This window comes from Paramisgurnus dabryanus, chromosome 9 (genome assembly GCF_030506205.2).
Source record: "Paramisgurnus dabryanus chromosome 9, PD_genome_1.1, whole genome shotgun sequence".
In the NCBI taxonomy this organism is placed as follows: domain Eukaryota; kingdom Metazoa; phylum Chordata; class Actinopteri; order Cypriniformes; family Cobitidae; genus Paramisgurnus; species Paramisgurnus dabryanus.
In genome coordinates, this window is record NC_133345.1 from 6,391,997 (window position 1) to 6,409,496 (window position 17,500).

Genomic DNA, 17,500 nt, shown 5'->3' on the forward strand with positions numbered 1-17,500 from the left:
ATGAATGCGTTCTTTCTGTAAGCGTTCACTGATGTCATGGCGTTGCCACATAAGTCTTGAAGTGTCTGTCGATTCGAGTCGGCACTCGCTTACGGCCACACCACCCTGAGCACGCCCGCTCTCGTCTGATCTCGGAAGCCAAGCAGGGTCGGGCCTGGTTAGTACTTGGATGGGAGACCGCCTGGGAATACCAGGTGCTGTAAGCATTTAATTAATTAAATATTTATTTATGTCATATTTTCCCATGAATGCGTCCTTTCTGTAAGCGTTCTCCCATGGCATGGCGTTGCCACATTAGTTTTGAAGTGTCTCTCGAATCAAGTCTGCACTCGCTTACGGCCACACCACCCTGAGCACGCCCGCTCTCGTCTGATCTCGGAAGCCAAGCAGGGTCGGGCCTGGTTAGTACTTGGATGGGAGACCGCCTGGGAATACCAGGTGCTGTAAGCATTTAATTAATTAATAATTTTTTTTATCTCATTTTTTCCCATGAATGCGTCCTTTCTGTAACCATTTACCGATGTCATTGCGTTGCCACATTAGCCTTGAAGTGTCTCTCGAATCGAGTCAGCACTCGCTTACGGCCACACCACCCTGAGCACGCCCGCTCTTGTCTGATCTCGGAAGCCAAGCAGGGTCGGGCCTGGTTAGTACTTGGATGGGAGACCGCCTGGGAATACCAGGTGCTGTTAGCATTTAATTAATTAATTATTTTTTTATGTCATTTTTTCCCATGAATGCGACCTTTCTGTAAGCGTTCAATGATGTCATGGCGTTGCCACATAAGTCTTGAAGTGTCTATCGAAGCGAGTCAGCACTCGCTTACGGCCACACCACCCTGAGCACGCCCGCTCTCGTCTGATCTCGGAAGCCAAGCAGGGTCGGGCCTAGTTAGTACTTGGATGGGAGACCGCCTGGGAATACCAGGTGCTGTAAGCATTTAATTAATTAATTATTTTTTTTATGTCATTTTTTCCCATGAATGCGTCCTTTCTGTAACCATTTACCGATGTCATTGCGTTGCCACATTAGCCTTGAAGTGTCTCTCGAATCGAGTCAGCACTCGCTTACGGCCACACCACCCTGAGCACGCCCGTTCTCGTCTGATCTCGTAAGCCAAGCAGGGTCGGGCCTGGTTAGTACTTGGATGGGAGACCGCCTGGGAATACCAGGTGCTGTTAGCATTTAATTAATTAATTATTTTTTTATGTCATTTTTTCCCATGAATGCAACTTTCTGTAAGCGTTCAATGATGTCATGGCGTTGCCACATAAGTCTTGAAGTGTCTATCGAAGCGAGTCAGCACTCGCTTACGGCCACACCACCCTGAGCACGCCCGCTCTCGTCTGATCTCGGAAGCCAAGCAGGGTCGGGCCTAGTTAGTACTTGGATGGGAGACCGCCTGGGAATACCAGGTGCTGTAAGCATTTAATTAATTAATTATTTTTTTTATGTCATTTTTTCCCATGAATGCGTCCTTTCTGTAACCATTTACCGATGTCATTGCGTTGCCACATTAGCCTTGAAGTGTCTCTCGAATCGAGTCAGCACTCGCTTACGGCCACACCACCCTGAGCACGCCCGTTCTCGTCTGATCTCGTAAGCCAAGCAGGGTCGGGCCTGGTTAGTACTTGGATGGGAGACCGCCTGGGAATACCAGGTGCTGTAAGCATTTAATTAATTAATTATTTTTTTATGTCATTTTTTCCCATGAATGCGATCTTTCTGTAAGCGTTCACCGATGTCATGGCGTTGCCACATAAGTCTTGAAGTGTCTATCGAAGCGAGTCAGCACTCGCTTACGGCCACACCACCCTGAGCACGCCCGCTCTCGTCTGATGTCGGAAGCCAAGCAGGGTCGGGCCTGGTTAGTACTTGGATGGGAGACCGCCTGGGAATACCAGGTGCTGTAAGCATTTAATTAATTAAATATTTATTTATGTCATATTTTCCCATGAATGCGTCCTTTCTGTAACCATTTACCGATGTCATTGCGTTGCCACATTAGCCTTGAAGTGTCTCTCGAATCGAGTCAGCACTCGCTTACGGCCACACCACCCTGAGCACGCCCGCTCTCGTCTGATCTCGGAAGCCAAGCAGGGTTGGGCCTGGTTAGTACTTGGATGGGAGACCGCCTGGGAATACCAGGTGCTGTAAGCATTTAATTAATTAATTATTTTTTTTATGTCATTTTTTCCCATGAATGCGTCCTTTCTGTAACCATTTACCGATGTCATTGCGTTGCCACATTAGCCTTGAAGTGTCTCTCGAATCGAGTCAGCACTCGTTTACGGCCACACCACCCTGAGCACGCCCGCTCTCGTCTGATCTCGGAAGCCAAGCAGGGTCGTGCCTGGTTAGTACTTGGATGGGAGACCGCCTGGGAATACCTGGTGCTGTAAGAATTAAATTAATTAATTATTTATGTCATTTTTCCCATGAATGCGTCCTTTCTGTAAGCGTTCTCCCATGGCATGGCGTTGCCACATTAGTTTTGAAGTGTCTCTCGAATCAAGTCAGCACTCGCTTACGGCCACGCCACCCTGAGCACGCCCGCTCTCGTCTGATCTCGTAAGCCAAGCAGGGTCGGGCCTGGTTAGTACTTGAATGGGAGACCGCCTGGGAATACCAGGTGCTCTAAGCATTTAATTAATTAATTATTTTTTTATGTCATTTTTTCCCATGAATGCGTCCTTTCTGTAAGCGTTCTCCCATGGCATGGCGTTGCCACATTAGTTTTGAAGTGTCTCTCGAATCAAGTCTGCACTCGCTTACGGCCACACCACCCTGAGCACGCCCGCTCTCGTCTGATCTCGGAAGCCAAGCAGGTTCGGGCCTGGTTAGTACTTGGATGGGAGACCGCCTGGGAATACCAGGTGCTGTAAGCATTTAATTAATTAATAATTTTTTTTATGTCATTTTTTCCCATGAATGCGTCCTTTCTGTAACCATTTACCGATGTCATTGCGTTGCCACATTAGCCTTGAAGTGTCTCTCGAATCGAGTCAGCACTCGCTTACGGCCACACCACCCTGAGCACGCCCGCTCTCGTCTGATCTCGGAAGCCAAGCAGGGTCGGGCCTGGTTAGTACTTGGATGGGAGACCGCCTGGGAATACCAGGTGCTGTAAGCATTTAATTAATTAATTATTTTTTTATGTAATTTTTTCCCATGAATGCGACCTTTCTGTAAGCGTTCACTGATGTCATGGCGTTGCCACATAAGTCTTGAAGTGTCTATCGAAGCGAGTCAGCACTCGCTTACGGCCACACCACCCTGAGCACGCCCGCTCTCGTCTGATCTCGGAAGCCAAGCAGGGTCGGGCCTGGTTAGTACTTGGATGGGAGACCGCCTGGGAATACCAGGTGCTGTAAGCATTTAATTAATTAATTATTTTTTTTATGTCATTTTTTCCCATGAATGCGTCCTTTCTGTAACCATTTACCGATGTCATTGCGTTGCCACATTAGCCTTGAAGTGTCTCTCGAATCGAGTCAGCACTCGCTTACGGCCACACCACCCTGAGCACGCCCGTTCTCGTCTGATCTCGTAAGCCAAGCAGGGTCGGGCCTGGTTAGTACTTGGATGGGAGACCGCCTGGGAATACCAGGTGCTGTAAGCATTTAATTAATTAATTATTTTTTTATGTCATTTTTTCCCATGAATGCGATCTTTCTGTAAGTGTTCACCGATGTCATGGCGTTGCCACATAAGTCTTGAAGTGTCTATCGAAGCGAGTCAGCACTCGCTTACGGCCACACCACCCTGAGCACGCCCGCTCTCGTCTGATCTCGGAAGCCAAGCAGGGTCGGGCCTGGTTAGTACTTGGATGGGAGACCGCCTGGGAATACCAGGTGCTGTAAGCATTTAATTAATTAAATATTTATTTATGTCATATTTTCCCATGAATGCGTCCTTTCTGTAACCATTTACCGATGTCATTGCGTTGCCACATTAGCCTTGAAGTGTCTCTCGAATCGAGTCAGCACTCGCTTACGGCCACACCACCCTGAGCACGCCCGCTCTCGTCTGATCTCGGAAGCCAAGCAGGGTCGGGCCTGGTTAGTACTTGGATGGGAGACCGCCTGGGAATACCAGGTGCTGTAAGCATTTAATTAATTAATTATTTTTTTTATGTCATTTTTTCCCATGAATGCGTCCTTTCTGTAACCATTTACCGATGTCATTGCGTTGCCACATTAGCCTTGAAGTGTCTCTCGAATCGAGTCAGCACTCGTTTACGGCCACACCACCCTGAGCACGCCCGCTCTCGTCTGATCTCGGAAGCCAAGCAGGGTCGGGCCTGGTTAGTACTTGGATGGGAGACCGCCTGGGAATACCTGGTTCTGTAAGAATTAAATTAATTAATTATTTATGTCATTTTTCCCATGAATGCGTCCTTTCTGTAAGCGTTCTCCCATGGCATGGCGTTGCCACATTAGTTTTGAAGTGTCTCTCGAATCAAGTCAGCACTCGCTTACGGCCACACCACCCTGAGCACGCCCGCTCTCGTCTGATCTCGGAAGCCAAGCAGGGTCGGGCCTGGTTAGTACTTGGATGGGAGACCGCCTGGGAATACCAGGTGCTGTAAGATTTAATTAATTAATTTTTTTTTTTATGTCATTTTTTCCCATGAATGCGTCCTTTCTGTAACCATTTACCGATGTCATTGCGTTGCCACATTAGCCTTGAAGTGTCTCTCGAATCGAGTCAGCACTCGTTTACGGCCACACCACCCTGAGCACGCCCGCTCTCGTCTGATCTCGGAAGCCAAGCAGGGTCGGGCCTGGTTAGTACTTGGATGGGAGACCGCCTGGGAATACCTGGTGCTGTAAGAATTAAATTAATTAATTATTTATGTCATTTTTCCCATGAATGCGTCCTTTCTGTAAGCGTTCTCCCATGGCATGGCGTTGCCACATTAGTTTTGAAGTGTCTCTCGAATCAAGTCAGCACTTGCTTACGGCCACGCCACCCTGAGCACGCCCGCTCTCGTCTGATCTCGTAAGCCAAGCAGGGTCGGGCCTGGTTAGTACTTGGATGGGAGACCGCCTGGGAATACCAGGTGCTCTAAGCATTTAATTAATTAATTATTTTTTTATGTCATTTTTTCCCATGAATGCGTCCTTTCTGTAAGCGTTCTCCCATGGCATGGCGTTGCCACATTAGTTTTGAAGTGTCTCTCGAATCAAGTCAGCACTTGCTTACGGCCACGCCACCCTGAGCACGCCCGCTCTCGTCTGATCTCGGAAGCCAAGCAGGGTCGGGCCTGGTTAGTACTTGGATGGGAGACCGCCTGGGAATGCCTGGTGCTGTAAGAATTAAATTAATTAATTATTTATGTCATTTTTCCCATGAATGCGTCCTTTCTGTAAGCGTTCTCCCATGGCATGGCGTTGCCACATTAGTTTTGAAGTGTCTCTCGAATCAAGTCTGCACTCGCTTACGGCCACACCACCCTGAGCACGCCCGCTCTCGTCTGATCTCGGAAGCCAAGCAGGGTCGGGCCTGGTTAGTACTTGGATGGGAGACCGCCTGGGAATACCAGGTGCTGTAAGCATTTAATTAATTAATTATTTTTTTATGTCATTTTTTCCCATGAATGCGATCTTTCTGTAAGTGTTCACCGATGTCATGGCGTTGCCACATAAGTCTTGAAGTGTCTATCGAAGCGAGTCAGCACTCGCTTACGGCCACACCACCCTGAGCACGCCCGCTCTCGTCTGATCTCGGAAGCCAAGCAGGGTCGGGCCTGGTTAGTACTTGGATGGGAGACCGCCTGGGAATACCAGGTGCTGTAAGCATTTAATTAATTAATTATTTTTTTATGTCATTTTTTCCCATGAATGCGATCTTTCTGTAAGTGTTCACCGATGTCATGGCGTTGCCACATAAGTCTTGAAGTGTCTATCGAAGCGAGTCAGCACTCGCTTACGGCCACACCACCCTGAGCACGCCCGTTCTCGTCTGATCTCGTAAGCCAAGCAGGGTCGGGCCTGGTTAGTACTTGGATGGGAGACCGCCTGGGAATACCAGGTGCTGTAAGCATTTAATTAATTAATTATTTTTTTATGTCATTTTTTCCCATGAATGCGTCCTTTCTGTAACCATTTACCGATGTCATTGCGTTGCCACATTAGCCTTGAAGTGTCTCTCGAATCGAGTCAGCACTCGCTTACGGCCACACCACCCTGAGCACGCCCGTTCTCGTCTGATCTCGTAAGCCAAGCAGGGTCGGGCCTGGTTAGTACTTGGATGGGAGACCGCCTGGGAATACCAGGTGCTGTAAGCATTTAATTAATTAATTATTTTTTTATGTCATTTTTTCCCATGAATGCGATCTTTCTGTAAGTGTTCACCGATGTCATGGCGTTGCCACATAAGTCTTGAAGTGTCTATCGAAGCGAGTCAGCACTCGCTTACGGCCACACCACCCTGAGCACGCCCGCTCTCGTCTGATCTCGGAAGCCAAGCAGGGTCGGGCCTGGTTAGTACTTGGATGGGAGACCGCCTGGGAATACCAGGTGCTGTAAGCATTTAATTAATTAAATATTTATTTATGTCATATTTTCCCATGAATGCGTCCTTTCTGTAACCATTTACCGATGTCATTGCGTTGCCACATTAGCCTTGAAGTGTCTCTCGAATCGAGTCAGCACTCGCTTACGGCCACACCACCCTGAGCACGCCCGCTCTCGTCTGATCTCGGAAGCCAAGCAGGGTCGGGCCTGGTTAGTACTTGGATGGGAGACCGCCTGGGAATACCAGGTGCTGTAAGCATTTAATTAATTAATTATTTTTTTTATGTCATTTTTTCCCATGAATGCGTCCTTTCTGTAACCATTTACCGATGTCATTGCGTTGCCACATTAGCCTTGAAGTGTCTCTCGAATCGAGTCAGCACTCGTTTACGGCCACACCACCCTGAGCACGCCCGCTCTCGTCTGATCTCGGAAGCCAAGCAGGGTCGGGCCTGGTTAGTACTTGGATGGGAGACCGCCTGGGAATACCTGGTTCTGTAAGAATTAAATTAATTAATTATTTATGTCATTTTTCCCATGAATGCGTCCTTTCTGTAAGCGTTCTCCCATGGCATGGCGTTGCCACATTAGTTTTGAAGTGTCTCTCGAATCAAGTCAGCACTCGCTTACGGCCACACCACCCTGAGCACGCCCGCTCTCGTCTGATCTCGGAAGCCAAGCAGGGTCGGGCCTGGTTAGTACTTGGATGGGAGACCGCCTGGGAATACCAGGTGCTGTAAGATTTAATTAATTAATTTTTTTTTTTATGTCATTTTTTCCCATGAATGCGTCCTTTCTGTAACCATTTACCGATGTCATTGCGTTGCCACATTAGCCTTGAAGTGTCTCTCGAATCGAGTCAGCACTCGTTTACGGCCACACCACCCTGAGCACGCCCGCTCTCGTCTGATCTCGGAAGCCAAGCAGGGTCGGGCCTGGTTAGTACTTGGATGGGAGACCGCCTGGGAATACCTGGTGCTGTAAGAATTAAATTAATTAATTATTTATGTCATTTTTCCCATGAATGCGTCCTTTCTGTAAGCGTTCTCCCATGGCATGGCGTTGCCACATTAGTTTTGAAGTGTCTCTCGAATCAAGTCAGCACTTGCTTACGGCCACGCCACCCTGAGCACGCCCGCTCTCGTCTGATCTCGTAAGCCAAGCAGGGTCGGGCCTGGTTAGTACTTGGATGGGAGACCGCCTGGGAATACCAGGTGCTCTAAGCATTTAATTAATTAATTATTTTTTTATGTCATTTTTTCCCATGAATGCGTCCTTTCTGTAAGCGTTCTCCCATGGCATGGCGTTGCCACATTAGTTTTGAAGTGTCTCTCGAATCAAGTCAGCACTTGCTTACGGCCACGCCACCCTGAGCACGCCCGCTCTCGTCTGATCTCGGAAGCCAAGCAGGGTCGGGCCTGGTTAGTACTTGGATGGGAGACCGCCTGGGAATGCCTGGTGCTGTAAGAATTAAATTAATTAATTATTTATGTCATTTTTCCCATGAATGCGTCCTTTCTGTAAGCGTTCTCCCATGGCATGGCGTTGCCACATTAGTTTTGAAGTGTCTCTCGAATCAAGTCTGCACTCGCTTACGGCCACACCACCCTGAGCACGCCCGCTCTCGTCTGATCTCGGAAGCCAAGCAGGGTCGGGCCTGGTTAGTACTTGGATGGGAGACCGCCTGGGAATACCAGGTGCTGTAAGCATTTAATTAATTAATTATTTTTTTATGTCATTTTTTCCCATGAATGCGATCTTTCTGTAAGTGTTCACCGATGTCATGGCGTTGCCACATAAGTCTTGAAGTGTCTATCGAAGCGAGTCAGCACTCGCTTACGGCCACACCACCCTGAGCACGCCCGCTCTCGTCTGATCTCGGAAGCCAAGCAGGGTCGGGCCTGGTTAGTACTTGGATGGGAGACCGCCTGGGAATACCAGGTGCTGTAAGCATTTAATTAATTAATTATTTTTTTATGTCATTTTTTCCCATGAATGCGATCTTTCTGTAAGTGTTCACCGATGTCATGGCGTTGCCACATAAGTCTTGAAGTGTCTATCGAAGCGAGTCAGCACTCGCTTACGGCCACACCACCCTGAGCACGCCCGTTCTCGTCTGATCTCGTAAGCCAAGCAGGGTCGGGCCTGGTTAGTACTTGGATGGGAGACCGCCTGGGAATACCAGGTGCTGTAAGCATTTAATTAATTAATTATTTTTTTATGTCATTTTTTCCCATGAATGCGATCTTTCTGTAAGTGTTCACCGATGTCATGGCGTTGCCACATAAGTCTTGAAGTGTCTATCGAAGCGAGTCAGCACTCGCTTACGGCCACACCACCCTGAGCACGCCCGCTCTCGTCTGATCTCGGAAGCCAAGCAGGGTCGGGCCTGGTTAGTACTTGGATGGGAGACCGCCTGGGAATACCAGGTGCTGTAAGCATTTAATTAATTAATTATTTTTTTTATGTCATTTTTTCCCATGAATGCGTCCTTTCTGTAACCATTTACCGATGTCATTGCGTTGCCACATTAGCCTTGAAGTGTCTCTCGAATCGAGTCAGCACTCGTTTACGGCCACACCACCCTGAGCACGCCCGCTCTCGTCTGATCTCGTAAGCCAAGCAGGGTCGGGCCTGGTTAGTACTTGGATGGGAGACCGCCTGGGAATACCAGGTGCTCTAAGCATTTAATTAATTAATTATTTTTTTATGTAATTTTTTCCCATGAATGCGATCTTTCTGTAAGCGTTCTCCCATGGCATGGCGTTGCCACATTAGTTTTGAAGTGTCTCTCGAATCAAGTCAGCACTTGCTTACGGCCACGCCACCCTGAGCACGCCCGCTCTCGTCTGATCTCGTAAGCCAAGCAGGGTCGGGCCTGGTTAGTACTTGGATGGGAGACCGCCTGGGAATACCAGGTGCTCTAAGCATTTAATTAATTAATTATTTTTTTATGTCATTTTTTCCCATGAATGCGTCCTTTCTGTAAGCGTTCTCCCATGGCATGGCGTTGCCACATTAGTTTTGAAGTGTCTCTCGAATCAAGTCTGCACTCGCTTACGGCCACACCACCCTGAGCACGCCCGCTCTCGTCTGATCTCGGAAGCCAAGCAGGGTCGGGCCTGGTTAGTACTTGGATGGGAGACCGCCTGGGAATACCTGGTTCTGTAAGAATTAAATTAATTAATTATTTATGTCATTTTTCCCATGAATGCATCCTTTCTGTAAGCGTTCTCCCATGGCATGGCGTTGCCACATTAGTTTTGAAGTGTCTCTCGAATCAAGTCAGCACTCGCTTACGGCCACGCCACCCTGAGCACGCCCGCTCTCGTCTGATCTCGTAAGCCAAGCAGGGTCGGGCCTGGTTAGTACTTGGATGGGGGACCGCCTGGGAATACCAGGTGCTCTAAGCATTTAATTAATTAATTATTTTTTTATGTCATTTTTTCCCATGAATGCGATCTTTCTGTAAGCGTTCACTGATGTCATGGCGTTGCCACATAAGTCTTGAAGTGTCTATCGAAGCGAGTCAGCACTCGCTTACGGCCACACCACCCTGAGCACGCCCGCTCTCGTCTGATCTCGGAAGCCAAGCAGGGTCGGGCCTGGTTAGTACTTGGATGGGAGACCGCCTGGGAATACCAGGTGCTGTAAGCATTTAATTAATTAAATATTTATTTATGTCATATTTTCCCATGAATGCGTCCTTTCTGTAACCATTTACCGATGTCATTGCGTTGCCACATTAGCCTTGAAGTGTCTCTCGAATCGAGTCAGCACTCGCTTACGGCCACACCACCCTGAGCACGCCCGCTCTCGTCTGATCTCGGAAGCCAAGCAGGGTCGGGCCTGGTTAGTACTTGGATGGGAGACCGCCTGGGAATACCAGGTGCTGTAAGATTTAATTAATTAATTATTTTTTTTATGTCATTTTTTCCCATGAATGCGTCCTTTCTGTAACCATTTACCGATGTCATTGCGTTGCCACATTAGCCTTGAAGTGTCTCTCGAATCGAGTCAGCACTGGTTTACGGCCACACCACCCTGAGCACGCCCGCTCTCGTCTGATCTCGGAAGCCAAGCAGGGTCGGGCCTGGTTAGTACTTGGATGGGAGACCGCCTGGGAATACCTGGTGCTGTAAGAATTAAATTAATTAATTATTTATGTCATTTTTCCCATGAATGCGTCCTTTCTGTAAGCGTTCTCCCATGGCATGGCGTTGCCACATTAGTTTTGAAGTGTCTCTCGAATCAAGTCAGCACTTGCTTACGGCCACGCCACCCTGAGCACGCCCGCTCTCGTCTGATCTCGTAAGCCAAGCAGGGTCGGGCCTGGTTAGTACTTGGATGGGAGACCGCCTGGGAATACCAGGTGCTCTAAGCATTTAATTAATTAATTATTTTTTTATGTCATTTTTTCCGATGAATGCGTCCTTTCTGTAAGCGTTCTCCCATGGCATGGCGTTGCCACATTAGTTTTGAAGTGTCTCTCGATTCAAGTCAGCACTCGTTTACGGCCACACCACCCTGAGCACGCCCGCTCTCGTCTGATCTCGGAAGCCAAGCAGGGTCGGGCCTGGTTAGTACTTGGATGGGAGACCGCCTGGGAATACCTGGTGCTGTAAGAATTAAATTAATTAATTATTTATGTCATTTTTCCCATGAATGCGTCCTTTCTGTAAGCGTTCTCCCATGGCATGGCGTTGCCACATTAGTTTTGAAGTGTCTCTCGAATCAAGTCAGCACTTGCTTACGGCCACGCCACCCTGAGCACGCCCGCTCTCGTCTGATCTCGTAAGCCAAGCAGGGTCGGGCCTGGTTAGTACTTGGATGGGAGACCGCCTGGGAATACCAGGTGCTGTAAGCATTTAATTAATTAATTATTTTTTTTATGTCATTTTTTCCCATGAATGCGTCCTTTCTGTAACCATTTACCGATGTCATTGCGTTGCCACATTAGCCTTGAAGTGTCTCTCAAATCGAGTCAGCACTCGTTTACGGCCACACCATCCTGAGCACGCCCGCTCTCGTCTGATCTCGTAAGCCAAGCAGGGTCGGGCCTGGTTAGTACTTGGATGGGAGACCGCCTGGGAATACCAGGTGCTCTAAGCATTTAATTAATTAATTATTTTTTTATGTAATTTTTTCCCATGAATGCGATCTTTCTGTAAGCGTTCTCCCATGGCATGGCGTTGCCACATTAGTTTTGAAGTGTCTCTCGAATCAAGTCAGCACTTTCTTACGGCCACGCCACCCTGAGCACGCCCGCTCTCGTCTGATCTCGTAAGCCAAGCAGGGTCGGGCCTGGTTAGTACTTGGATGGGAGACCGCCTGGGAATACCAGGTGCTCTAAGCATTTAATTAATTAATTATTTTTTTATGTCATTTTTTCCCATGAATGCGTCCTTTCTGTAAGCGTTCTCCCATGGCATGGCGTTGCCACATTAGTTTTGAAGTGTCTCTCGAATCAAGTCTGCACTCGCTTACGGCCACACCACCCTGAGCACGCCCGCTCTCGTCTGATCTCGGAAGCCAAGCAGGGTCGGGCCTGGTTAGTACTTGGATGGGAGACCGCCTGGGAATACCTGGTTCTGTAAGAATTAAATTAATTAATTATTTATGTCATTTTTCCCATGAATGCATCCTTTCTGTAAGCGTTCTCCCATGGCATGGCGTTGCCACATTAGTTTTGAAGTGTCTCTCGAATCAAGTCAGCACTCGCTTACGGCCACGCCACCCTGAGCACGCCCGCTCTCGTCTGATCTCGTAAGCCAAGCAGGGTCGGGCCTGGTTAGTACTTGGATGGGGGACCGCCTGGGAATACCAGGTGCTCTAAGCATTTAATTAATTATTTTTTTATGTCATTTTTTCCCATGAATGCGATCTTTCTGTAAGCGTTCACTGATGTCATGGCGTTGCCACATAAGTCTTGAAGTGTCTATCGAAGCGAGTCAGCACTCGCTTACGGCCACACCACCCTGAGCACGCCCGCTCTCGTCTGATCTCGGAAGCCAAGCAGGGTCGGGCCTGGTTAGTACTTGGATGGGAGACCGCCTGGGAATACCAGGTGCTGTAAGCATTTAATTAATTAAATATTTATTTATGTCATATTTTCCCATGAATGCGTCCTTTCTGTAACCATTTACCGATGTCATTGCGTTGCCACATTAGCCTTGAAGTGTCTCTCGAATCGAATCAGCACTCGCTTACGGCCACACCACCCTGAGCACGCCCGCTCTCGTCTGATCTCGGAAGCCAAGCAGGGTCGGGCCTGGTTAGTACTTGGATGGGAGACCGCCTGGGAATACCAGGTGCTGTAAGCATTTAATTAATTAAATATTTATTTATGTCATATTTTCCCATGAATGCGTCCTTTCTGTAACCATTTACCGATGTCATTGCGTTGCCACATTAGCCTTGAAGTGTCTCTCGAATCGAGTCAGCACTCGCTTACGGCCACACCACCCTGAGCACGCCCGCTCTCGTCTGATCTCGGAAGCCAAGCAGGGTCGGGCCTGGTTAGTACTTGGATGGGAGACCGCCTGGGAATACCAGGTGCTGTAAGCATTTAATTAATTAATTATTTTTTTTATGTCATTTTTTCCCATGAATGCGTCCTTTCTGTAACCATTTACCGATGTCATTGCGTTGCCACATTAGCCTTGAAGTGTCTCTCGAATCGAGTCAGCACTGGTTTACGGCCACACCACCCTGAGCACGCCCGCTCTCGTCTGATCTCGGAAGCCAAGCAGGGTCGGGCCTGGTTAGTACTTGGATGGGAGACCGCCTGGGAATACCTGGTGCTGTAAGAATTAAATTAATTAATTATTTATGTCATTTTTCCCATGAATGCGTCCTTTCTGTAAGCGTTCTCCCATGGCATGGCGTTGCCACATTAGTTTTGAAGTGTCTCTCGAATCAAGTCAGCACTTGCTTACGGCCACGCCACCCTGAGCACGCCCGCTCTCGTCTGATCTCGTAAGCCAAGCAGGGTCGGGCCTGGTTAGTACTTGGATGGGAGACCGCCTGGGAATACCAGGTGCTCTAAGCATTTAATTAATTAATTATTTTTTTATGTCATTTTTTCCGATGAATGCGTCCTTTCTGTAAGCGTTCTCCCATGGCATGGCGTTGCCACATTAGTTTTGAAGTGTCTCTCGAATCAAGTCTGCACTCGCTTACGGCCACACCACCCTGAGCACGCCCGCTCTCGTCTGATCTCGGAAGCCAAGCAGGGTCGGGCCTGGTTAGTACTTGGATGGGAGACCGCCTGGGAATACCAGGTGCTGTAAGCATTTAATTAATTAATTATTTTTTTATGTCATTTTTTCCCATGAATGCGATCTTTCTGTAAGTGTTCACCGATGTCATGGCGTTGCCACATAAGTCTTGAAGTGTCTATCGAAGCGAGTCAGCACTCGCTTACGGCCACACCACCCTGAGCACGCCCGCTCTCGTCTGATCTCGGAAGCCAAGCAGGGTCGGGCCTGGTTAGTACTTGGATGGGAGACCGCCTGGGAATACCAGGTGCTGTAAGCATTTAATTAATTAATTATTTTTTTATGTCATTTTTTCCCATGAATGCGATCTTTCTGTAAGTGTTCACCGATGTCATGGCGTTGCCACATAAGTCTTGAAGTGTCTATCGAAGCGAGTCAGCACTCGCTTACGGCCACACCACCCTGAGCACGCCCGTTCTCGTCTGATCTCGTAAGCCAAGCAGGGTCGGGCCTGGTTAGTACTTGGATGGGAGACCGCCTGGGAATACCAGGTGCTGTAAGCATTTAATTAATTAATTATTTTTTTATGTCATTTTTTCCCATGAATGCGATCTTTCTGTAAGTGTTCACCGATGTCATGGCGTTGCCACATAAGTCTTGAAGTGTCTATCGAAGCGAGTCAGCACTCGCTTACGGCCACACCACCCTGAGCACGCCCGCTCTCGTCTGATCTCGGAAGCCAAGCAGGGTCGGGCCTGGTTAGTACTTGGATGGGAGACCGCCTGGGAATACCAGGTGCTGTAAGCATTTAATTAATTAAATATTTATTTATGTCATATTTTCCCATGAATGCGTCCTTTCTGTAACCATTTACCGATGTCATTGCGTTGCCACATTAGCCTTGAAGTGTCTCTGGAATCGAGTCAGCACTCGCTTACGGCCACACCACCCTGAGCACGCCCGCTCTCGTCTGATCTCGGAAGCCAAGCAGGGTCGGGCCTCGTTAGTACTTGGATGGGAGACCGCCTGGGAATACCAGGTGCTGTAAGCATTTAATTAATTAATTATTTTTTTATGTCATTTTTTCCCATGAATGCGTCCTTTCTGTAACCATTTACCGATGTCATTGCGTTGCCACATTAGCCTTGAAGTGTCTCTCGAATCGAGTCAGCACTCGTTTACGGCCACACCACCCTGAGCACGCCCGTTCTCGTCTGATCTCGTAAGCCAAGCAGGGTCGGGCCTGGTTAGTACTTGGATGGGAGACCGCCTGGGAATACCAGGTGCTCTAAGCATTTAATTAATTAATTATTTTTTTATGTAATTTTTTCCCATGAATGCGATCTTTCTGTAAGCGTTCACTGATGTCATGGCGTTGCCACATAAGTCTTGAAGTGTCTATCGAAGCGAGTCAGCACTCGCTTACGGCCACACCACCCTGAGCACGCCCGCTCTCGTCTGATCTCGGAAGCCAAGCAGGGTCGGGCCTGGTTAGTACTTGGATGGGAGACCGCCTGGGAATACCAGGTGCTGTAAGCATTTAATTAATTAATTATTTTTTTTATGTCATTTTTTCCCATGAATGCGTCCTTTCTGTAACCATTTACCGATGTCATTGCGTTGCCACATTAGCCTTGAAGTGTCTCTCGAATCGAGTCAGCACTCGTTTACGGCCACACCACCCTGAGCACGCCCGCTCTCGTCTGATCTCGGATGCCAAGCAGGGTCGGGCCTGGTTAGTACTTGGATGGGAGACCGCCTGGGAATACCTGGTGCTGTAAGAATTTAATTAATTAATTTTTTATGTCATTTTTCCCATGAATGCGTCCTTTCTGTAAGCGTTCTCCCATGGCATGCCGTTGCCACATTAGTTTTGAAGTGTCTCTCGAATCAAGTCCGCACTCGCTTACGGCCACACCACCCTGAGCACGCCCGCTCTCGTCTGATCTCGGAAGCCAAGCAGGGTCGGGCCTGGTTAGTGCTTGGATGGGAGATTGCCTGGGAATACCAGGTGCTGTAAGCATTTAATTAATTAAATATTTATTTATGTCATTTTTTCCCATGAATGCGTTCTTTCTGTAAGCGTTCACTGATGTCATGGCGTTGCCACATAAGTCTTGAAGTGTCTGTCGATTCGAGTCGGCACTCGCTTACGGCCACACCACCCTGAGCACGCCCGCTCTCGTCTGATCTCGGAAGCCAAGCAGGGTCGGGCCTGGTTAGTACTTGGATGGGAGACCGCCTGGGAATACCAGGTGCTGTAAGCATTTAATTAATTAAATATTTATTTATGTCATATTTTCCCATGAATGCGTCCTTTCTGTAAGCGTTCTCCCATGGCATGGCGTTGCCACATTAGTTTTGAAGTGTCTCTCGAATCAAGTCTGCACTCGCTTACGGCCACACCACCCTGAGCACGCCCGCTCTCGTCTGATCTCGGAAGCCAAGCAGGGTCGGGCCTGGTTAGTACTTGGATGGGAGACCGCCTGGGAATACCAGGTGCTGTAAGCATTTAATTAATTAATAATTTTTTTTATGTCATTTTTTCCCATGAATGCGTCCTTTCTGTAACCATTTACCGATGTCATTGCGTTGCCACATTAGCCTTGAAGTGTCTCTCGAATCGAGTCAGCACTCGCTTACGGCCACACCACCCTGAGCACGCCCGCTCTTGTCTGATCTCGGAAGCCAAGCAGGGTCGGGCCTGGTTAGTACTTGGATGGGAGACCGCCTGGGAATACCAGGTGCTGTAAGCATTTAATTAATTAATTATTTTTTTATGTCATTTTTTCCCATGAATGCGATCTTTCTGTAAGTGTTCACCGATGTCATGGCGTTGCCACATAAGTCTTGAAGTGTCTATCGAAGCGAGTCAGCACTCGCTTACGGCCACACCACCCTGAGCACGCCCGCTCTCGTCTGATCTCGGAAGCCAAGCAGGGTCGGGCCTGGTTAGTACTTGGATGGGAGACCGCCTGGGAATACCAGGTGCTGTAAGCATTTAATTAATTAAATATTGATTTATGTCATATTTTCCCATGAATGCGTCCTTTCTGTAACCATTTACCGATGTCATTGCGTTGCCACATTAGCCTTGAAGTGTCTCTCGAATCGAGTCAGCACTCGCTTACGGCCACACCACCCTGAGCACGCCCGCTCTCGTCTGATCTCGGAAGCCAAGCAGGGTCGGGCCTGGTTAGTACTTGGATGGGAGACCGCCTGGGAATACCAGGTGCTGTAAGCATTTAATTAATTAATTATTTTTTTTATGTCATTTTTTCCCATGAATGCGTCCTTTCTGTAACCATTTACCGATGTCATTGCGTTGCCACATTAGCCTTGAAGTGTCTCTCGAATCGAGTCAGCACTCGTTTACGGCCACACCACCCTGAGCACGCCCGCTCTCGTCTGATCTCGGAAGCCAAGCAGGGTCGGGCCTGGTTAGTACTTGGATGGGAGACCGCCTGGGAATACCTGGTGCTGTAAGAATTAAATTAATTAATTATTTATGTCATTTTTCCCATGAATGCGTCCTTTCTGTAAGCGTTCTCCCATGGCATGGCGTTGCCACATTAGTTTTGAAGTGTCTCTCGAATCAAGTCAGCACTTGCTTACGGCCACGCCACCCTGAGCACGCCCGCTCTCGTCTGATCTCGTAAGCCAAGCAGGGTCGGGCCTGGTTAGTACTTGGATGGGAGACCGCCTGGGAATACCAGGTGCTCTAAGCATTTAATTAATTAATTATTTTTTTATGTCATT

At 48.3% G+C, this 17,500-nt stretch overlaps 46 non-coding genes and 26 pseudogenes across 46 annotated transcripts; all 72 read left to right on the forward strand.

Annotated features, from left to right (window-relative positions):
• The first annotated feature begins 87 nt into the window (after window positions 1–87).
• LOC135722926 (5S ribosomal RNA) lies at window positions 88–206 on the forward strand. Its single transcript, XR_010522648.1, has one exon. It is a non-coding gene; the product is annotated as a 5S ribosomal RNA (ribosomal RNA).
• A 125-nt stretch (window positions 207–331) lies between these two features.
• LOC135722927 (5S ribosomal RNA) lies at window positions 332–450 on the forward strand. The gene has a single exon (XR_010522649.1). It is a non-coding gene; the product is annotated as a 5S ribosomal RNA (ribosomal RNA).
• Window positions 451–576: 126 nt separating this feature from the next.
• LOC135725653 (5S ribosomal RNA) lies at window positions 577–695 on the forward strand (annotated as a pseudogene).
• Window positions 696–820: 125 nt separating this feature from the next.
• Window positions 821–939, forward strand: LOC135724021 (5S ribosomal RNA). Its single transcript, XR_010523698.1, has one exon. It is a non-coding gene; the product is annotated as a 5S ribosomal RNA (ribosomal RNA).
• Window positions 940–1,065: 126 nt separating this feature from the next.
• On the forward strand, window positions 1,066–1,184 carry LOC135725652 (5S ribosomal RNA; annotated as a pseudogene).
• Window positions 1,185–1,308: 124 nt separating this feature from the next.
• LOC135724022 (5S ribosomal RNA) lies at window positions 1,309–1,427 on the forward strand. Its single transcript, XR_010523699.1, has one exon. It is a non-coding gene; the product is annotated as a 5S ribosomal RNA (ribosomal RNA).
• A 126-nt stretch (window positions 1,428–1,553) lies between these two features.
• LOC135724168 (5S ribosomal RNA) lies at window positions 1,554–1,672 on the forward strand. Its single transcript, XR_010523840.1, has one exon. It is a non-coding gene; the product is annotated as a 5S ribosomal RNA (ribosomal RNA).
• Window positions 1,673–1,797: 125 nt separating this feature from the next.
• On the forward strand, window positions 1,798–1,916 carry LOC135725141 (5S ribosomal RNA). The gene has a single exon (XR_010524788.1). It is a non-coding gene; the product is annotated as a 5S ribosomal RNA (ribosomal RNA).
• Window positions 1,917–2,041: 125 nt separating this feature from the next.
• LOC135723939 (5S ribosomal RNA) lies at window positions 2,042–2,160 on the forward strand. The gene has a single exon (XR_010523617.1). It is a non-coding gene; the product is annotated as a 5S ribosomal RNA (ribosomal RNA).
• A 126-nt stretch (window positions 2,161–2,286) lies between these two features.
• LOC135726142 (5S ribosomal RNA) lies at window positions 2,287–2,405 on the forward strand (annotated as a pseudogene).
• Window positions 2,406–2,525: 120 nt separating this feature from the next.
• Window positions 2,526–2,644, forward strand: LOC135726813 (5S ribosomal RNA; annotated as a pseudogene).
• Window positions 2,645–2,769: 125 nt separating this feature from the next.
• Window positions 2,770–2,888, forward strand: LOC135724409 (5S ribosomal RNA). Its single transcript, XR_010524076.1, has one exon. It is a non-coding gene; the product is annotated as a 5S ribosomal RNA (ribosomal RNA).
• Window positions 2,889–3,014: 126 nt separating this feature from the next.
• Window positions 3,015–3,133, forward strand: LOC135722928 (5S ribosomal RNA). Its single transcript, XR_010522650.1, has one exon. It is a non-coding gene; the product is annotated as a 5S ribosomal RNA (ribosomal RNA).
• A 125-nt stretch (window positions 3,134–3,258) lies between these two features.
• Window positions 3,259–3,377, forward strand: LOC135722929 (5S ribosomal RNA). The gene has a single exon (XR_010522651.1). It is a non-coding gene; the product is annotated as a 5S ribosomal RNA (ribosomal RNA).
• A 126-nt stretch (window positions 3,378–3,503) lies between these two features.
• On the forward strand, window positions 3,504–3,622 carry LOC135724169 (5S ribosomal RNA). Its single transcript, XR_010523841.1, has one exon. It is a non-coding gene; the product is annotated as a 5S ribosomal RNA (ribosomal RNA).
• A 125-nt stretch (window positions 3,623–3,747) lies between these two features.
• On the forward strand, window positions 3,748–3,866 carry LOC135722932 (5S ribosomal RNA). Its single transcript, XR_010522653.1, has one exon. It is a non-coding gene; the product is annotated as a 5S ribosomal RNA (ribosomal RNA).
• A 125-nt stretch (window positions 3,867–3,991) lies between these two features.
• LOC135722933 (5S ribosomal RNA) lies at window positions 3,992–4,110 on the forward strand. The gene has a single exon (XR_010522654.1). It is a non-coding gene; the product is annotated as a 5S ribosomal RNA (ribosomal RNA).
• A 126-nt stretch (window positions 4,111–4,236) lies between these two features.
• LOC135726030 (5S ribosomal RNA) lies at window positions 4,237–4,355 on the forward strand (annotated as a pseudogene).
• A 120-nt stretch (window positions 4,356–4,475) lies between these two features.
• Window positions 4,476–4,594, forward strand: LOC135723772 (5S ribosomal RNA). The gene has a single exon (XR_010523458.1). It is a non-coding gene; the product is annotated as a 5S ribosomal RNA (ribosomal RNA).
• A 125-nt stretch (window positions 4,595–4,719) lies between these two features.
• Window positions 4,720–4,838, forward strand: LOC135724933 (5S ribosomal RNA). The gene has a single exon (XR_010524588.1). It is a non-coding gene; the product is annotated as a 5S ribosomal RNA (ribosomal RNA).
• A 120-nt stretch (window positions 4,839–4,958) lies between these two features.
• Window positions 4,959–5,077, forward strand: LOC135726652 (5S ribosomal RNA; annotated as a pseudogene).
• Window positions 5,078–5,202: 125 nt separating this feature from the next.
• LOC135725808 (5S ribosomal RNA) lies at window positions 5,203–5,321 on the forward strand (annotated as a pseudogene).
• Window positions 5,322–5,441: 120 nt separating this feature from the next.
• On the forward strand, window positions 5,442–5,560 carry LOC135722934 (5S ribosomal RNA). Its single transcript, XR_010522655.1, has one exon. It is a non-coding gene; the product is annotated as a 5S ribosomal RNA (ribosomal RNA).
• Window positions 5,561–5,685: 125 nt separating this feature from the next.
• LOC135722935 (5S ribosomal RNA) lies at window positions 5,686–5,804 on the forward strand. The gene has a single exon (XR_010522656.1). It is a non-coding gene; the product is annotated as a 5S ribosomal RNA (ribosomal RNA).
• A 125-nt stretch (window positions 5,805–5,929) lies between these two features.
• LOC135724170 (5S ribosomal RNA) lies at window positions 5,930–6,048 on the forward strand. The gene has a single exon (XR_010523842.1). It is a non-coding gene; the product is annotated as a 5S ribosomal RNA (ribosomal RNA).
• Window positions 6,049–6,173: 125 nt separating this feature from the next.
• LOC135724171 (5S ribosomal RNA) lies at window positions 6,174–6,292 on the forward strand. Its single transcript, XR_010523843.1, has one exon. It is a non-coding gene; the product is annotated as a 5S ribosomal RNA (ribosomal RNA).
• A 125-nt stretch (window positions 6,293–6,417) lies between these two features.
• On the forward strand, window positions 6,418–6,536 carry LOC135722936 (5S ribosomal RNA). The gene has a single exon (XR_010522657.1). It is a non-coding gene; the product is annotated as a 5S ribosomal RNA (ribosomal RNA).
• A 125-nt stretch (window positions 6,537–6,661) lies between these two features.
• On the forward strand, window positions 6,662–6,780 carry LOC135722937 (5S ribosomal RNA). Its single transcript, XR_010522658.1, has one exon. It is a non-coding gene; the product is annotated as a 5S ribosomal RNA (ribosomal RNA).
• Window positions 6,781–6,906: 126 nt separating this feature from the next.
• On the forward strand, window positions 6,907–7,025 carry LOC135726031 (5S ribosomal RNA; annotated as a pseudogene).
• A 120-nt stretch (window positions 7,026–7,145) lies between these two features.
• On the forward strand, window positions 7,146–7,264 carry LOC135723773 (5S ribosomal RNA). The gene has a single exon (XR_010523459.1). It is a non-coding gene; the product is annotated as a 5S ribosomal RNA (ribosomal RNA).
• Window positions 7,265–7,389: 125 nt separating this feature from the next.
• On the forward strand, window positions 7,390–7,508 carry LOC135724934 (5S ribosomal RNA). The gene has a single exon (XR_010524589.1). It is a non-coding gene; the product is annotated as a 5S ribosomal RNA (ribosomal RNA).
• Window positions 7,509–7,628: 120 nt separating this feature from the next.
• Window positions 7,629–7,747, forward strand: LOC135726653 (5S ribosomal RNA; annotated as a pseudogene).
• A 125-nt stretch (window positions 7,748–7,872) lies between these two features.
• On the forward strand, window positions 7,873–7,991 carry LOC135725809 (5S ribosomal RNA; annotated as a pseudogene).
• A 120-nt stretch (window positions 7,992–8,111) lies between these two features.
• Window positions 8,112–8,230, forward strand: LOC135722938 (5S ribosomal RNA). The gene has a single exon (XR_010522659.1). It is a non-coding gene; the product is annotated as a 5S ribosomal RNA (ribosomal RNA).
• Window positions 8,231–8,355: 125 nt separating this feature from the next.
• On the forward strand, window positions 8,356–8,474 carry LOC135722939 (5S ribosomal RNA). Its single transcript, XR_010522660.1, has one exon. It is a non-coding gene; the product is annotated as a 5S ribosomal RNA (ribosomal RNA).
• A 125-nt stretch (window positions 8,475–8,599) lies between these two features.
• Window positions 8,600–8,718, forward strand: LOC135724172 (5S ribosomal RNA). The gene has a single exon (XR_010523844.1). It is a non-coding gene; the product is annotated as a 5S ribosomal RNA (ribosomal RNA).
• A 125-nt stretch (window positions 8,719–8,843) lies between these two features.
• On the forward strand, window positions 8,844–8,962 carry LOC135722940 (5S ribosomal RNA). The gene has a single exon (XR_010522661.1). It is a non-coding gene; the product is annotated as a 5S ribosomal RNA (ribosomal RNA).
• Window positions 8,963–9,088: 126 nt separating this feature from the next.
• Window positions 9,089–9,207, forward strand: LOC135726350 (5S ribosomal RNA; annotated as a pseudogene).
• A 125-nt stretch (window positions 9,208–9,332) lies between these two features.
• On the forward strand, window positions 9,333–9,451 carry LOC135726654 (5S ribosomal RNA; annotated as a pseudogene).
• A 125-nt stretch (window positions 9,452–9,576) lies between these two features.
• LOC135725865 (5S ribosomal RNA) lies at window positions 9,577–9,695 on the forward strand (annotated as a pseudogene).
• A 120-nt stretch (window positions 9,696–9,815) lies between these two features.
• LOC135726749 (5S ribosomal RNA) lies at window positions 9,816–9,934 on the forward strand (annotated as a pseudogene).
• A 125-nt stretch (window positions 9,935–10,059) lies between these two features.
• On the forward strand, window positions 10,060–10,178 carry LOC135722941 (5S ribosomal RNA). The gene has a single exon (XR_010522662.1). It is a non-coding gene; the product is annotated as a 5S ribosomal RNA (ribosomal RNA).
• A 125-nt stretch (window positions 10,179–10,303) lies between these two features.
• LOC135723774 (5S ribosomal RNA) lies at window positions 10,304–10,422 on the forward strand. The gene has a single exon (XR_010523460.1). It is a non-coding gene; the product is annotated as a 5S ribosomal RNA (ribosomal RNA).
• A 125-nt stretch (window positions 10,423–10,547) lies between these two features.
• On the forward strand, window positions 10,548–10,666 carry LOC135724935 (5S ribosomal RNA). The gene has a single exon (XR_010524590.1). It is a non-coding gene; the product is annotated as a 5S ribosomal RNA (ribosomal RNA).
• Window positions 10,667–10,786: 120 nt separating this feature from the next.
• Window positions 10,787–10,905, forward strand: LOC135726655 (5S ribosomal RNA; annotated as a pseudogene).
• A 125-nt stretch (window positions 10,906–11,030) lies between these two features.
• On the forward strand, window positions 11,031–11,149 carry LOC135724936 (5S ribosomal RNA). The gene has a single exon (XR_010524591.1). It is a non-coding gene; the product is annotated as a 5S ribosomal RNA (ribosomal RNA).
• Window positions 11,150–11,269: 120 nt separating this feature from the next.
• On the forward strand, window positions 11,270–11,388 carry LOC135725706 (5S ribosomal RNA; annotated as a pseudogene).
• Window positions 11,389–11,514: 126 nt separating this feature from the next.
• On the forward strand, window positions 11,515–11,633 carry LOC135726785 (5S ribosomal RNA; annotated as a pseudogene).
• Window positions 11,634–11,758: 125 nt separating this feature from the next.
• LOC135726823 (5S ribosomal RNA) lies at window positions 11,759–11,877 on the forward strand (annotated as a pseudogene).
• Window positions 11,878–12,002: 125 nt separating this feature from the next.
• On the forward strand, window positions 12,003–12,121 carry LOC135725866 (5S ribosomal RNA; annotated as a pseudogene).
• A 120-nt stretch (window positions 12,122–12,241) lies between these two features.
• On the forward strand, window positions 12,242–12,360 carry LOC135726750 (5S ribosomal RNA; annotated as a pseudogene).
• A 121-nt stretch (window positions 12,361–12,481) lies between these two features.
• LOC135722943 (5S ribosomal RNA) lies at window positions 12,482–12,600 on the forward strand. Its single transcript, XR_010522664.1, has one exon. It is a non-coding gene; the product is annotated as a 5S ribosomal RNA (ribosomal RNA).
• Window positions 12,601–12,725: 125 nt separating this feature from the next.
• LOC135722944 (5S ribosomal RNA) lies at window positions 12,726–12,844 on the forward strand. The gene has a single exon (XR_010522665.1). It is a non-coding gene; the product is annotated as a 5S ribosomal RNA (ribosomal RNA).
• A 125-nt stretch (window positions 12,845–12,969) lies between these two features.
• Window positions 12,970–13,088, forward strand: LOC135722945 (5S ribosomal RNA). The gene has a single exon (XR_010522666.1). It is a non-coding gene; the product is annotated as a 5S ribosomal RNA (ribosomal RNA).
• A 126-nt stretch (window positions 13,089–13,214) lies between these two features.
• Window positions 13,215–13,333, forward strand: LOC135724937 (5S ribosomal RNA). Its single transcript, XR_010524592.1, has one exon. It is a non-coding gene; the product is annotated as a 5S ribosomal RNA (ribosomal RNA).
• Window positions 13,334–13,453: 120 nt separating this feature from the next.
• On the forward strand, window positions 13,454–13,572 carry LOC135726656 (5S ribosomal RNA; annotated as a pseudogene).
• Window positions 13,573–13,697: 125 nt separating this feature from the next.
• LOC135722946 (5S ribosomal RNA) lies at window positions 13,698–13,816 on the forward strand. The gene has a single exon (XR_010522667.1). It is a non-coding gene; the product is annotated as a 5S ribosomal RNA (ribosomal RNA).
• A 125-nt stretch (window positions 13,817–13,941) lies between these two features.
• LOC135722948 (5S ribosomal RNA) lies at window positions 13,942–14,060 on the forward strand. The gene has a single exon (XR_010522668.1). It is a non-coding gene; the product is annotated as a 5S ribosomal RNA (ribosomal RNA).
• Window positions 14,061–14,185: 125 nt separating this feature from the next.
• Window positions 14,186–14,304, forward strand: LOC135724174 (5S ribosomal RNA). Its single transcript, XR_010523846.1, has one exon. It is a non-coding gene; the product is annotated as a 5S ribosomal RNA (ribosomal RNA).
• Window positions 14,305–14,429: 125 nt separating this feature from the next.
• On the forward strand, window positions 14,430–14,548 carry LOC135722949 (5S ribosomal RNA). The gene has a single exon (XR_010522669.1). It is a non-coding gene; the product is annotated as a 5S ribosomal RNA (ribosomal RNA).
• A 125-nt stretch (window positions 14,549–14,673) lies between these two features.
• Window positions 14,674–14,792, forward strand: LOC135725597 (5S ribosomal RNA; annotated as a pseudogene).
• Window positions 14,793–14,917: 125 nt separating this feature from the next.
• On the forward strand, window positions 14,918–15,036 carry LOC135726258 (5S ribosomal RNA; annotated as a pseudogene).
• Window positions 15,037–15,161: 125 nt separating this feature from the next.
• LOC135722950 (5S ribosomal RNA) lies at window positions 15,162–15,280 on the forward strand. The gene has a single exon (XR_010522670.1). It is a non-coding gene; the product is annotated as a 5S ribosomal RNA (ribosomal RNA).
• Window positions 15,281–15,406: 126 nt separating this feature from the next.
• On the forward strand, window positions 15,407–15,525 carry LOC135725894 (5S ribosomal RNA; annotated as a pseudogene).
• A 120-nt stretch (window positions 15,526–15,645) lies between these two features.
• LOC135726099 (5S ribosomal RNA) lies at window positions 15,646–15,764 on the forward strand (annotated as a pseudogene).
• Window positions 15,765–15,889: 125 nt separating this feature from the next.
• LOC135722951 (5S ribosomal RNA) lies at window positions 15,890–16,008 on the forward strand. The gene has a single exon (XR_010522671.1). It is a non-coding gene; the product is annotated as a 5S ribosomal RNA (ribosomal RNA).
• Window positions 16,009–16,133: 125 nt separating this feature from the next.
• On the forward strand, window positions 16,134–16,252 carry LOC135722952 (5S ribosomal RNA). The gene has a single exon (XR_010522672.1). It is a non-coding gene; the product is annotated as a 5S ribosomal RNA (ribosomal RNA).
• A 126-nt stretch (window positions 16,253–16,378) lies between these two features.
• On the forward strand, window positions 16,379–16,497 carry LOC135724265 (5S ribosomal RNA). Its single transcript, XR_010523934.1, has one exon. It is a non-coding gene; the product is annotated as a 5S ribosomal RNA (ribosomal RNA).
• Window positions 16,498–16,622: 125 nt separating this feature from the next.
• On the forward strand, window positions 16,623–16,741 carry LOC135722953 (5S ribosomal RNA). Its single transcript, XR_010522673.1, has one exon. It is a non-coding gene; the product is annotated as a 5S ribosomal RNA (ribosomal RNA).
• Window positions 16,742–16,866: 125 nt separating this feature from the next.
• On the forward strand, window positions 16,867–16,985 carry LOC135722955 (5S ribosomal RNA). The gene has a single exon (XR_010522675.1). It is a non-coding gene; the product is annotated as a 5S ribosomal RNA (ribosomal RNA).
• Window positions 16,986–17,111: 126 nt separating this feature from the next.
• On the forward strand, window positions 17,112–17,230 carry LOC135724940 (5S ribosomal RNA). Its single transcript, XR_010524594.1, has one exon. It is a non-coding gene; the product is annotated as a 5S ribosomal RNA (ribosomal RNA).
• A 120-nt stretch (window positions 17,231–17,350) lies between these two features.
• Window positions 17,351–17,469, forward strand: LOC135726657 (5S ribosomal RNA; annotated as a pseudogene).
• Window positions 17,470–17,500: the final 31 nt, after the last annotated feature.